Consider the following 15,428-nt stretch of genomic DNA (forward strand, 5'->3'; position numbering starts at 1 on the left):
TCAGGAGATTGTTTCCCATCCATATTTGTTACTTCCTTACAGAAAATATATTATTTAGTTGTGCGAAAATAAAGAATAATGCATGAACTTCTTCTCCTGTTGTTCCTGCACATTAACTTTACATACAAAAATCAGCTTAGCGCTTTTCAGTACTTTGATTATACAGATAGTTTATTGAGTGGGGTCCAGCATGTTAGCTGACAAACAGCTGATGAGGTTTGTTCCGATGGAAATGCGTTAAAAGTAGGACGTGCGAATAGAGGCAGTCGATGAGCCTCGATCGCTGATTTTGTAAAAAACAAAAACAAAAAAAACAAAAAACAATTCCATTGATTTAACATCTCAAGCTCATTAGTCACAAAAGGAACATATCAATGAAAATGTATATCAAATCTATCAATCACGCAAGCATTTTCGTGTAGTCGGTGAGCAAAGTCTGATGCGTCAGCGGTTCTCAATTTACCGCAATCTTGCAATCGCGGGTATTCGAAATCTCTTGATATTTCAAACACTAGCTACGGTAACTTGATAGTAAGTAGTATACAGATATGCATGTTATACCGATGTATTGTTGTGTGTCCCGTTTGCACGATTATTTGAATATTTCCCCCACATATTTTGTCCAAAGACCAAGACTATTTTCCCTGAGAAAAACTTAACATGCGTCAACTGTATGAACAACAAAACATTAAGTTGATAAACTGCGAGTGTAATCTCGGTTGAGATTCGGCTTGGCTGAATCCTTCACCGAATATTCAGCCAATCCGAATCTCAGTCGAAATTAACTGTACTGGTAAACACTGTGTCTAGGTACCAATGTACCGGGTCACAGTTCAAGGTCAATGTATTGCGTTGATATGTTATACTAGTTAGAATAATCTAACTGTGTCTCGGGACAGGTCCTCATCGGGTCCGTAGGACCACAGGAGTTTGAAATTTTATCAATAAAGTCAATAAAATTCACTTGATTGACCAAGCCATGAGCTATGCGTTAGCATTGACCAAGCCATGAGCTATGCGTTAACATTCGCTATGCTAACGCATAGCTCATGGCTTGGTCAATCAAGTGAATTTTATTGACTTTATTGATAAAATTTCAAACTCCTGTGGTAGGACATTATCATTTTAACGATAGAACATTCTATCTAATGTTATACTTCCAGAATGCTTGTTTAAATTTATATGTTTATGCCATTTACTATTTTCGTGTTTTATTCTGAAATTACCTGAGCCAGACACGGATTTACAATTTACAACGTTCTCCTTTCTGCTATTGCTAAGGGAAAATAATACATTCTGTACAGCCTTGCTGGTCCGAGACGATAACGTGGCTGAAGTTTCTTTTCAACTCCCCGATACTGAACAATTGAGTTGTACCGGGGAAGACTCTACAACTACTACACTCCTCCTGTTTTCTTTGAAGGACAAAAAAACGGTTTTACCAGTAGTCAAAGTAGGCACAACATCCCTTCCATCCTCCTCCAGTCTAATGCAGATTAGAGTGATTCCTGTAGTCTAAAACAACAACACTGACCTCAAAATAATGACTAAAATGGTTGAAATTTCAGCTTAAAACTGTCTCTGGTGACGATCTTGGCGACCTGGGTTTTTCCCTTCCATTTCATGTTAAAATGAACAACTGAACAAATTGTTTGAAGTATGAGCCAATACTGGTACAAAGTCATAATCTTGAGAGAGAGTTTGAAGAAAGCATTTGGTTATAACATCTTATTCTGTTTACTTGATTAGTGCTTTTAAATTATTCAGATTTTTTATTTGAAAAGAAAACGATGTCTATGTGTACTGCGTGTATTGCAAGGCATATCCTACGATTTCAGCAAGACGGAATTAAAATCAGGATCCAGAAACTTTCACTATTAAATTAAAAAAATAAATGGTTTTGAAACATTTTATTGTGTTGTTAGAACATGGCCACTAAAATCAGCAATTGGCCACCAAGAAATCGAGTTTTGTTGCCAAATGGCCACTTTTAAAAGAAAACAAGTTATTTTGAGCCCTGCATTGACACCTGATCATTTGGTAAAAATAAATATATATTAACCAGTAGACAATAAATGAAATAAAAAGCTGCAAATATACAACGGTGTGCAAACCCTACTTTAGTGTTGTAGTTCCTGGAATCAAGAGAGAGGAAAGAAATTCCCTGGCAATTCATCCCTATCATAATTTATGACACCCAATTTTACTACACTTCACATCACAGGGTCACACGGAATGTCAGGCATGGTCCAAGGTTACATGGAACATCCCACACACACACATCCCAGGGCAGGGACCTCAGGTAGGCTTGTCACAGCCCCCAGTAATGGCACACTTGAGTAGGACTCCCTGCTTACCAACAGTGGGTTACTCTGTTATCATCTACTCTGCTAATTCCTCACCTCTCTCCTGGACAACTCGGACATATAATTAGTAGTTAGTAGACCTGGGGTCATCTCTCTTGGTCTAACATATAAATAAGGACTATCAGTCTCCACCAGAAGATGGTTATGATGGATTCTGAGAACTCCTGCCAACTGCTCTGGGGAGGCTCGAAAAATGAGGCCACTGATCCCAAATAACATGACTCCCAGTAGAGAACCATTCTTCCACCCCTGTGGGGCCCCCAAAATATGAATGAAGGTAGAGTGAAACCCTCAAAGGAGTACCCGCCTCAAAGAGGATACTCATGGCATCCCACATGAGTTCCCTCCTCATAGTGTCCTTGGAGCATCCCTGCAGGTGCTTAACAATGCGGGTTCAATGCTCATTAGTTGACACAGCTGGCCTAGTGCCCACCATTGCTCCTCCAATGAACTCCCTTAAAGTAATCTAGGCCCACTCATGCTTAAAACATCATTCCACCAACTGATGGATGCATTTCAGATTAACCCCAGACACTTCTGTGGGGTGTAATTCCACTGCGCCAACTCAACCATCCTCCCTGGTCTCCTGAGAAGGATCTCGTGGACAAGGATGTAATGGTCCCCCGGGAGACGCCTAACATATTCAGCTAACGTTCCCTATAGGTCAGATGGATTGGACATCTGTGTAGGATGCCAGTGTGCATCTACCACCTTCAGATAACTCTGAGGGGTGGGAGTCCGAGACTGAGGCTGCAGGCGCCGCCATCTGGTACCCCACCACATCTGTACTTGAACTCCCCCAATCCTCATGAACAGGGGCAGAGGGCACCCTAGCATGTGAAAGAACGGTCCACCCCCCAGAAAGTTCTCAAATGCTCCCTGTGATTCACGTCCATCTGGTTCAAGAAGGACATCATCACCATGGGATGCGCAAGCATGCCTGTGTGTATAATGAGGCCCTGGCTAAACCTGGCCAAATAAATCCTCATTGGTAATGGGTACCAGACCCAAGTGCCTGGTAAAGTCAACAGTCAGAACTCAGATCCTAGCCTCAAATTCATACTGAATGGGGGCAAATCCTTGTTGAACCAGACCACGGAGACTGTCCAAAACCCACTTATTGGTATCCCCAGGATTGGAGAAGACTCCCAGAATCCTTGCCACCTCCAAAAGATAACTCACCAACTTGACCGGGTCACCTATACCTGGGGGTGGGGGGAGTGACATGCCTTGTCATTGGGTAGACCCCGTGAAGGTGACCTCACACCCAGTGATCAGGCTTCTCCTAAGCCTGCTCCCATGTGAACGATGTTCTTCCTACACCCCAATAGCATTCAGGGTCCGACCCTTCTTGGTCCTCCCACTGACATCCTGAGCCTGGTCGTCAGAGGACCAACTCTCTGCGTATAACTCTAGTACCTCCCCAACTCTCTGCTTCTCACTTGACATTCTACAAAATAGACAGCTACTTTCCCCATTTTCCCCTGAGGTCGGTTATCACAGAGTTTTTGAAATGATAATAATTTCACTGGTCAAGTGGATTGTGAATTGAGGAAATTTACCTGTCTGAACAAATATTTACCGGTCAGTATTTTAGTTATTTGAATGAAAAAACAACAAACAAGCAAAATAAAACTTCAAAACAAATTTATATTAATGTAAAGCCACAATATTCACAGCCTCATGACCGGGTTAATAATAAATTCGGACTGTTTGAATGCCATCCATTTGGCTTTGAATGCCTTATTGAATAAGCAGAGTTGTTCTCATAGGGCTGCAAAGGTGCGCACATTTGTGTGAACAGCAATGGAACCCCAACCCAGAATGGCCTGCACACCGAATTCCACATGACAAAGTTGAATTCATGTTTACAATCAAAGTATTATTAGCGATTTCCCCAAGAACCATTGGTATTACCACTCCCCTCATTGTCAATAACATGGGAGGTACCACCACTATCATTAGCCACCATGATCCCAAATGGGAACTGTCACCACCCGTCCATTTTCCCTAGACATAAACTGACTGAGCATACTAGTTAGATGTGCCACCTGTTTCCCTTGGGCCTCTAGTTGGGTCTGTAACAGGTTGATCTGGTCCTTCAATGTTTGTGACAAGTTAACTGACCCGGTCCCTGTCCAAGGCTTATAGCCTCCCTAGAACTAATACTCCTGGCTTTTCATCCGAGTTCGCCACCACCCCCTGACCTTCCTTTTCTACTATCCCTTCCCTGCACCCTGGGTGAGGGACTATCCACATCTTCCTGTAGTGTACTAGTAGCATTCCCTTCCACTGGCTGATGGGTACTGTACACAGGTGGATTTAAAGGAGTGGCTAACCCAAAGAGTTGATCTATTCTGTCAGGCCCATATCCCTCCTGTGGCCCTCTTGGAAACAAGTCAATGTCTAATTTCATATTTGATTTTAAAATTTTTTTAAACAATTTTTGTTCAGGAAAATCACACCCCTGACTTGATCAAGAAGTTCTTTTTTGTTTCCATTACTATTTCCTTGCCCTATGCACACTGAATATTAGAATACAGAGATATACAAAGATAGATAACTCACATATTCAAACAGGCCTTAGGATAGCCTTTATTCATCCAAGATTACACAAAATAGCATAAAACTAGTCTCCATTGCGATCCTGTATTAAAACATGCCCCGCCTATTGATTTCTTTTGTGTACCTTTATCTCTCCCTCTGACAAATTTTAAATATCTTCTTCAGAACCACCTGACCAATTTCAATTTTAGTACAAATCATCCTTGGGTGAAGGGGATTCAAGTTTATTCAAATAAAGGGTCATGCCCCCTTCAATGGGGAGATAATACCTAAAATATAAAAATAGGATGGGGTCATTTAAAAATCTTCTCAAGAACCACTGGGCCAGAAAGTTAAAATTTACATGGAAGCTTCCTGACATGGTGCAGATTCAAGTTTGTTAAAAATCTTCATCACAAGAACCACTGGTCCAGACAATTTGAAATTTACATGGTAGCTTCCTGACATAGTGCAGATCATGGCCCTTTGGGGTAGGGTGGGGCCACAATAAAGGATCAACGGTTTACATGCAAGTACATAGGGAAAATCTTTAAATATGGGCCAAGGTCACTCAGGTGAACAATTTGGCCCATGGACCTCTTGTTAATGAGATACGTACATACCACACTTGATCTCATAACATTTGATATCTATTCAATGTTTAAAGATTATGTTAATTAAAATACATGAAGAATTCAACTAAAATAGTTAACAATTTGTATACAATAATATGTCAAGTACAAGCTCCTCCCTTTCCCCCCAAAATTGTCTAGTGGTTTAGAGATACAAATGTTTATTATATTTATATGCTATATTGCTTCATGGTTACAGGATATTGGCCAAATCAAAGAAACTTTCAATATGGGAGGTTTTCGATGTAGATTCAGAAATACTGGATATAAAGAAGAATTGGTGTGAAAGATAACTCAAAAACCAATTGAAATTAAGTTTGGGGACAAGAGCATGATATTCCAACACTTCTTAAAGCAAAACAATTTCATTACATCTCTTCATTGTGATATTGTTGTGGTCGAATGATTCCAAGTTACAGATAGATGAATTGACTCGGATATCTGCAGTCAACTTTCTTCCATCTGATATCAGGCTTTGCTATCAGCGCAGACATCCATAATGGCCACATCAGTATAAGTCAGAACATGGACCAAATGCCTAATGATATCTTTTGAGTTTAGTACTTATATCCAAAACATTTGAAATGTAAATACAGTGATTATTCAGGCATCAAAACAAAGCAGGTATCTCATTAGTAAATAGAGGTTTCATCACAAATAGTGATTAACCGGTGTTCTTTGTCTTGGTACACAATATACTACAGTGGCAGTGGAAAATCTCTTGTACGACCATTTGAAAAATGTAATGAATAGTTAAATAAGAAAAATTCAGCAAAATCTAATACATATTTGTAGGAAATAAAATTGAAGTTCAGAAAATTTCTGTATCTGAGATATAATTGTGGACCTTGCCTCAAGCAATTTTTTTTTCAAAAGTGATGCTATTGTGGTCAGACCTAAAGGCAAGTATCTTTAGAAATGAAATGATTGGTTACGACCAGTTGCTATTTTCTAATGGACTAAATGGGGCATTTGATTGGTTATGGTTGGGGGACCTCACAAGGGGTGCCATCTTAAGTATCCTATGGGATCTTTGACGGTCACCATTTCAAATGCCTCAACGGTTGATTGGCCAATTCATTTCTCACTAGAAGGTATGCCTTTTGGACTATGGTCAATGACTACTATAGCATAGGACCTAAAGTCGGCAATTAATAACCATTAAATCTTCATTTAATTTTTGACATTTGCAGTATGACCAAGTCCATTGGATTGTTGGACTGCAATGAATTTCAGATGGCATTCAATTATTGAGAGACCTAATCCAGAAACATGTGCCAATGAAAGATGGTGAAATTGCAGAGGAAGGATTTTTTTGTTGAGGTTTGTCTAATGCAACTTTATTTTTGAAAACTGAAGTAAGATTTTCACCAAACAGGAAGAAGACAGTTCACGAGTTTCCATTGACTCCAACTAAAAGAAAAGTGCATGGTAGGAACCAACAATAATATGAAATGACAATTCCTAGATAAGGACAATTATCTTCTTAACTGAACACAATTATTGTACTCTCAGATTTGTTTGTTAAATGTAACAAGTTTGAGTTAACATAATCTTGTTAAGTGGACAACTCAGCTGATTATCACAGATTGTATATAGTGTAAACGAGACATATTTACTCGACCTGACAGTCATGACTACTCGGTATATAATGACATGTATTTAACATCACAGTATATGATTATCAAAGGACGCATACATGGAACAAATTCAGGAACCTCTGTTCTTATTTGATATGAAGTTTACTTAATAAAAAGCATTTATTTCAACAGAAAAATTATGACTAGATCTGCATTACATACATTTTCCACAGGATCATGGGTTATCTCATGTTTTGACTGATGTTCATGTGTGTACAAATGCAATCAGGGGCGGATCCAGGGATTTTTGAAAGGGGAGGGGGAGTTCTACCATTAATTTTGGGTTTCAAAGGGGGGATTCCATCCTCAAAATGCATTATTTTACCTATTTTGAGTAATGTTTTCTGACAATATCATAAACTGTGAACAATAATGTTCAAAATACACCTTGGATGTAAGCTATAGTGTATACCTAGTTACTACATTAAAGAATTAGATATAGAAAATTAAAAGTATCAATAAGTAAACAACAACATGCATAGGGTATACTTATCTTATGAATGAAGAATAACCTAATCTATATGATTATTCAGCACAAAATATATTAAACAATAAAATGCTCTCTTTGTTGTTTTTTCGGGTGATGATTCGAAGATCGGGTTGCGTAAATTTTTCCTGCAATGATTGCTGTAACCTTCATCAACCAATTAAACAACAAAGAAAATATTTTATTGTTCATATTTACAATATATTTCTATGTATTTTAAAAAATATATAAACTAGATTTACATTATGACCCCTGGGTCGAGGCCTCTGCTGGTGGACTGTTAGTCCCCGAGGGTCTCTACAGCCCAGTAGCTAAGTACTTTGTTACTAGCTTGAAAATACGGATGTATATTTAATTGCTGTTATAAAATTCAGAAATTCATTTCAAAATTAAGGATTATCTCCCTCACGCATAGCTCTTATCCTTAGACGAATTTGACTCCACTTTTTTGGCACACTGTTTTTCCTTATAATAGCTCTAAACCTTCATTGTTATTTAGGATTTCAAACATTTCGGTTGAGCATCACTGAAGAGACATTATTTGTCGAAATGCGCATCTGGTGCATCAAAATTGGTACCGTATAAGTTTTACATTAAAGACTAGACTCTTTGACATCATAGACAGTTGCTTCTTCAACAAAAATGGACAACGGAAATATTCATATCTAGTGATCAGTCATTCAAAAACTTACTTTGTTAAACACCACTCTGATTCCACGCACAAGTACTCTGAAGTTGAAATAAAAAAAAATATGCTAGAGTTCCTCATTGACAATATTTTCGTGGTCTTTGGTGATCAGGTCTTCCAACAGTCTGTTGGAATTCCCATGGGCACGAATTGTGCTTCTTTGTTAGTTGACCTGTTTCTATATTCATATGAAGCAGAATTTATTCAAAATCTTCTACGTGAGATGAAAAAATATCTCGCTGTGGCCTTCAATTCGACATTTCGATATATCGATGACATTTTGTCTATTAACAATGTCGATTTGATATATCCCTGTGAGCTTGAAATAAAGGACACCACAGAGTCGTTCACTTCTGCTTCATACTTAGATATTTTATTAAAAGTATACATTAACGGTAAATTGACAACTCAACTGCATGACAAACGGGATGATTTCAGCTTCTCCATCGTGAACTTCATGTAGCAATATTCCATTATCACCTGTATATGGTGTTCATATATCTCAACTGATTCGATATGCAAGAGCTTGTTCTGCGTATAGTCAGTTTTTAAATCGAGGTAATCTACTGACAAACAAATTGATGGTACAGGGGTTTCAACAGTCTCGACTGAAGTCAGCATTTCACAAATTATATGGTCGTTATAACTATCTAGTTCGTCAATACAACCTATCATTGGGTCAAATGCTGACTGATGTGTTTCATACCGATTGTTAAACCGTTCTTGGCACACTGATTTTGACTGCGGATAACTCCGTTTACCTGAACAGTATATAGGGCTCACGGCGGGTGTGACCGGTCGACAGGGGATGCTTACTCCTCCTAGGCACCTGATCCAACCTCTGGTGTGTCCAGGGGTCCGTGTTTTACATTTAAGTACTGAAATATCGTATTGTTGACAATTTCGTTACTTTAAATAATAATAATATATAGCACCCTTTTCATACACTGTGTACGCTCAAAGGTGCTTTACAATGCATATATACCTTACAACAGAATGTTATACACATAATACATAGAAAATAAATAAAACATTAAAAAGCAATGATATAAAAGGCGTTATCACATGTAAACAGTCCGTAGCTGTACCTATCCTGATTGTACATATAAAACATGAAAACACAAGATACCCTAAATATGCTAGATAAGAATAAACGTCAGTTTCAGGGTGTATTAAAATAATAATAATAATGAAACTAGTTCTAATTGTAACGGGGACCGTTACATATGTTCCCCAAACCTCCCCCAATTAAAAAGCGATGTCCTTGTGAATCTATAGCAAAAAATCATTTTATTTTAGCCTTTAATTACATGTACTACGTTCAGTATGGTCATTTCAGTACCAAAAAAAATGAAAGAAAGCGTTGCACGCGCATACACGCGCACGCGTGTATGATTCCGAATTTTTGTTGATGTCGTTCAACAGGCATGTGTATCATATACCCACAGTGTGAATTTCATAACGTTTCCACCAAATATAAGGAAGTTATAGCGATTTTAAAATCGTCCAATCAGAATTCAGCACACGTGCATGCACGTGCTGAGCAGTAATTCTAACCACAGCAATTTGTAAGGAGTACCAAGACACATCTAAACCATTAATATCAATAGAATTTGATGAAAAACAAAAACGTTATTGTCCTTTAAAAACTGAACATTTGAAAAACATTGCACGCGCATGCGCGTGTTAGTTGGCCCTTTTTATTACACCAATATATAGATACACGTATTTTCTACATATGCTGTGAATATCATCTCATTCGCTTCGTAAATAAGATAGTTACAGACGTTTTAGTACTATCCAATCAAAATGAAGCGCACGTGCATGCGCGTGCAAATTGGTAATTTTGACCATGAAAATCAGTTAAGGGTCTCAATATCTACCTATGATATGAATATCAAGCCATTTCAATGAACAACAAAAAAGTTAAACTGATTCCAAAGTTAGTGTACAAATTTTGTAATGCACGTGCACGCGTATGCGTGCGCGTGAAGACAAAATAACTATCATTTTTCATATCTACAAATGATATACTATCATCCTATTTAGGTTTCATATCGATCCCTTTAATATTCTGATTTTCCATTTTTTGTACCAAAATTGCAGTGCACGTGCGCGCGCGTGCATGCACGTGAAGACAAAATGACTATCACTATGCACATCTACAAACGCTATACTATTATCCTGGAAAGTTTCATATCGATCCCTTTTGTAGTTTTTGAGAACACTACCGGACAAAAAAGTACCGGAGAAAAAGAATAATAAAAATAATAATAATAATAATAAGAAACAGAGTAAAAACAATATGTTCCCAAACTTTGTTTGGGGAACATAATAAACACACGCACACACAGCATATAATGTCTCAGTTATAATACATAAAAACATAAGAATTTTTAGGTCACCTGAATTATTCAGGTGACCTATTGCTATCTGTTTTTGTCCGTCGTCGTTCGTCGTGCGTCGTACGTTAACATTTGAACATTTCAGCTTCTTCTCTGAAACCCCTGAACCAATTTCAACCAATTTTGGCATATAGCATCTGTGGGTGGAGGGGAACAAAAATTGTGAAATTCGTGGTCCCTGCCCCCCTGGGGCCTGAGGGGTGGGGCAAAAACCATCAAAATGAGTGTAATTTTAAAAAATCTTCTTTACTCCTGGACATCAAGAAGCCAAACTGTGGGCATAATTATAATGAGCGTTGAGCCCTCTACCAAAATTGTGAAATTCATGGCCCCTGGGGCAGGGGTTCTTGTGTTAGGGTGGGGCTCTATTGGTCATATAGTGAAAATGTAGAAATTCTTTGAAAATCTTCTTCTCTGTCTCTGGGTATTAAGTAGACAAACTAATAGCATGGTAATGATGAGCAAGGATGCCTCTTTATACTGGAATCGGGTTGTCCGTCTGTCCGTCCGTCCGTCTGTAGACGCAATGGTTTCCATGGGATGAAGATGTTCCCTATCGATTTTGGGGTCAAAAGGTCAAAGGTCAAGCACACTGGACATTGAAGTAGCAATATGGTTTCCGGGCTCTAAAACGTTATCCTTTCCACCTACAGTCACCATATCATACATATGGACTACCCATGGGATGAAGATGATCCATATTGATTTTGGGGTCAAAAGGTCAAAGGTCATGCGCACTGGACATTGAAGTAGCAATATGGTTTCCGGGCTCTAAAGCGTTATCCTTTCCACCTACAGTCACCATATCATACATATGGACTACCCATGGGATGAAGATGTTCCCTATCGATTTTGGGGTCAAAAGGTCAAAGGTCATGCGCACTGGACATCGAAGTAGCAACACTCAGAAAAGAGGTAGTTTATACCTATTACCAACACCATTTGGGAGATTGGGGTAAGCGGGGGGTATTCATAGTGAGCATTGCTCACAGTACCTCTTGTTAAAAATTGTGAAATTCATGGCCCCTGGATCAGGGGTTCTGGTGCTAGGGTGGGGCTCTATAATTCATATAGTGAAAATGCATTATTTCTTTGAAAATCTTCTTCTCTGTCCTTGGGTATTAAGTAGACAAACCAATAGCATGGTTATGATGAGCAAGGATGCCTCTTTCAAAATTGTGAAATTCATGGCCCCTGGGTCAGGGGTTCTGATATTAGGGTGGGGCCCTATTGATCATATAGTGAAAATGCATTTTATTTTTTTGAAAATCTTCTCCTCTGCTGCTGGGTATCAAGTAGACAAACTAATAGTATGATAATGATGATCAAGGATGCTTCTTTCAAAACTGAAATTTATGGCCCCTGGGTCAGGGGTTCTGGTGCAAAGGCGGGGCTGACCACATAGCTATTCAATGTTTCTTCCATCCAAAAGTAAAATTCTTATATTTAAACACAAACCCAATTCAAACATTGGAAGGTTGTTACATGATACTCAGGTGACCTATAAGGCCCCTGGGCCTCTTGTTTAATTTAAAAAAATTTTTTTTAATAAAACATCACAAAATGGTACTCGAAAACTAAGACACACAGTCAAAACAGATAAGATAAAATACACCTGTTGACCTTGGCAACTTTTCATATATCTGGTAATGATTATGCGACCAGGTGGTATTAAAAATCCAGATCGAACTAGTTTGCAACAAATATGTATTCATTGTCTATGATGAAAGCAATGTCAATTTCAAAAGAAATATAAGAGAAAAGATTCAGTGAATGTAAATATTTATGATTGAATGAAAATGTAAACTCATGCAGTAATACTGCCTGGGGTACAAGTAAACAAACATAGGCCACATGTTTCCATTCACAGCTATAGAGTACAACTTATAGGTATCCAGACATTTTATCAGAATTGATTGTAATAAACACTAAAATGAATTACCTGCAACCTGGCAACAAATGATGTAATACTGAATATTACTCTTAATGTTTACATGTTATATACTAGATCTTGCACAATCTATTTTCTGATCATTGTATCTACAGCTGGACAAAATAATTACGGAATAATATGCATGTGACTTGCTCACATAAACATTTTTGTATGCTCATCTATATAAAATGTCCGTACATGTCTGCATGTTCATCCATCAATTATGTATTTCTTGTCCAGATCATAAATTGGATATTTTGGGGTCTAGGATCATGAAACGTATGCCAGTCGATGCACCTGGTGGAATACATAGTGTAATCAACAATATATTAATCTTGCACACTATGAGACATTGAATGGTCAAACTTTTATGATGCTTTAACATATGAAAATGTCTTTTTGGGCTTTAATTGCTTGTAAGAATTAAGTCTGATGGTTTATTGTTGTGAATGGAATAATTATAATAGAGATCGTCAAACCTTTAGTTTACAGATTAACTGATGAATGCATTTGAAGTGCATAAAATGCCATGTCAAATGCAGGGTCCGCAAAAGAAAAGCCTTAAAGGCTTCATTTCCAAACTAGAAGACAGCTGGGACCAAATGATCAATTGTTTGGAGGTAGGTAGTATGTATAACAAAATTGATTAAAATTTTAACTTGCGTGTAAGAATATATATCATGTAATACCTGTATTTTAAAAGATTTTATACATGTACTTGACATTATATTTTTGTATTCTAGTCCAGTTAAGGTAGTGAATGCAAGGCATCACGTGGTTTATTCATGTAGTATCTAAAAAGAGACTATTTTCGTTTCCGATTCCGGAATATGTCAAGCGCTTGAGCATCAGTAATAATGACAGATGATGGAAACAAAGACTTGTCAGCCATAACCAGACACAGGGTAAAGTGAAAATATGTTTAGAAATATACAAATAAAATACAATAGAAATGAAAAATCCCTTATGTTTTAATTATCATTTAAATAATAGTCATTAGGCCCTAAGTCTCCATGATACATATAGCCCCCACCCCCACCCCCCCGTTAATTTTCAGTCTTACAGCACGTAAATTTAATTCACAAACCACTAGGCCTATTAAAATCATAACATATAATGAATTTCATGACATGTATATAGTATTAGTGCACATAAATCTAAAATGCTACTATGCAGCGTGGATGTTAAGAGAAATCAAAGTGTGTATTCTGAAAAGCAACACTTGCTGTTAATATCTTTTTCTCAATTAGTTCAGTTATTTCTTATAATATAAAAAATAAGAAAGTTTTGTTGTTGTTTGATAATCGCTTGGTTTGAGAGGAGAAAAAAAAATAAAGATGTTGTAGGTATCGACGTCACAATGCACAGTTTACATCGGATGGGTTATATTTCCTGTGTTTTTAACACACACTTCCAGAGCATGCATATATACAAGTAATTTCAAACAGAAAGTAATAAAAACATCTCCAAAGCAACAGTACTATCATTCTATGTGGAATAAATTCAATAATAAACATCAAAACATTTTTATAGTTTTAATATGAGTTAAAATAAATGCATGTAAGATGCATATTTATTGCAATTATCACCTGCAGCATTTATGTAAGGAGGGGGAGGGGGTAACTATAGTGCTCATAGCGCCATAGTAAACCTGAAAACCAATATTGATACTTTCAGGAAAAATTCCTACTAACATATGTTAAAACATATTTGAAAATAAAAAAAATTCATTGGTCATTTATTTCTCAGGGGGTGAAAATATGTCTACTTTGGTGAATAATTGCCTTCTGAAAATTGCGAAATTGCTCATAAGCAGCCCTGCTTCTACTTCATATAAAAACAAATGGACATATTAATACAAATTATATATTATTTAAGGGTGACGGACCTAATTCGTTTCTACAATAGAGATTTTATTCAAATTTTGATATAAGGTAAAGCATGCATTAATGAGTTAAAGGGACTGATCGCGATTCAAGATTTTCTTCCAAATTTTGTTCTTCACTTTAAATAATCAAAATATACAGTCTAATATGTTTAGAAGGTTTCACTAAAAAATTAAGGTTATATTCATCATAACGGAAGCTCATTATAGAGAGTTTATTATTTGTTTTGAAAACAAAAATTGAGGTGTGTTATTGTTTATGGCCGGCCGGGGTTTTCAAAATAAATGGATATTCATCCAAGTTTATTATATATCACATCTCAAATATTCTTTAGGTAAAATGTATCATTTAAAAGTTAAAATTTGTGATTGTACAATATGAAGATGCTTTAAATTACAAAATTAACGTTTCACTGGTTTGTTTGTTTACATAAAAAGACCCGAGTCTTTGTTTACGTAACACAGAATCAAAGCCAAGATACTGCTCTTATCCTTGCACTCAGAGGGTCCAAATTTTGGTTGTCAACATTGAATGAGCTATATTTTTAATTTTTAACATCAAAAATGAAAAACATTTCTTTCGAACAACGTGAACCAGTCCCTTTAAAATCAATGGAAAAAAACAAATGAAAATCGTATTTGATTGTCAGCGGGGGGCGTTTCAAAAGTTTGCTATGAAGTAGTCGTAATTGCAAAGGAAATATAGGTAAATTTCCAATGTGCAATATAAAAGTTAAAATTAAAAAAATTCTACAATAGAGTTTTAATCCAAATTAAAGTGATTTTAAAAAGACAATAAACTTACTAATTGTAAGAAAAAAAGAATGGGTCATCGACACTTCTTTTTC

At 37.0% G+C, this 15,428-nt stretch overlaps 1 protein-coding gene across 1 annotated transcript in view; it reads left to right on the forward strand.

Annotated features, from left to right (window-relative positions):
- Nucleotides 1-6,757: 6,757 nt before the first annotated feature.
- LOC125649575 (sodium/calcium exchanger 2-like) overlaps nucleotides 6,758-15,428 on the forward strand; it is a 100,484-nt gene continuing 91,813 nt past the window's right edge. The window contains exons 1-2 of the mRNA XM_048877204.2: nucleotides 6,758-6,865; nucleotides 13,181-13,315. The gene's annotated coding sequence lies outside the window, so the exon portion shown is untranslated. The remainder of the gene's footprint in view (nucleotides 6,866-13,180; nucleotides 13,316-15,428) is intronic.

The sequence above is a fragment of the Ostrea edulis genome, chromosome 5 (assembly GCF_947568905.1).
Source record: "Ostrea edulis chromosome 5, xbOstEdul1.1, whole genome shotgun sequence".
In the NCBI taxonomy this organism is placed as follows: Eukaryota; Metazoa; Mollusca; class Bivalvia; order Ostreida; family Ostreidae; genus Ostrea; species Ostrea edulis.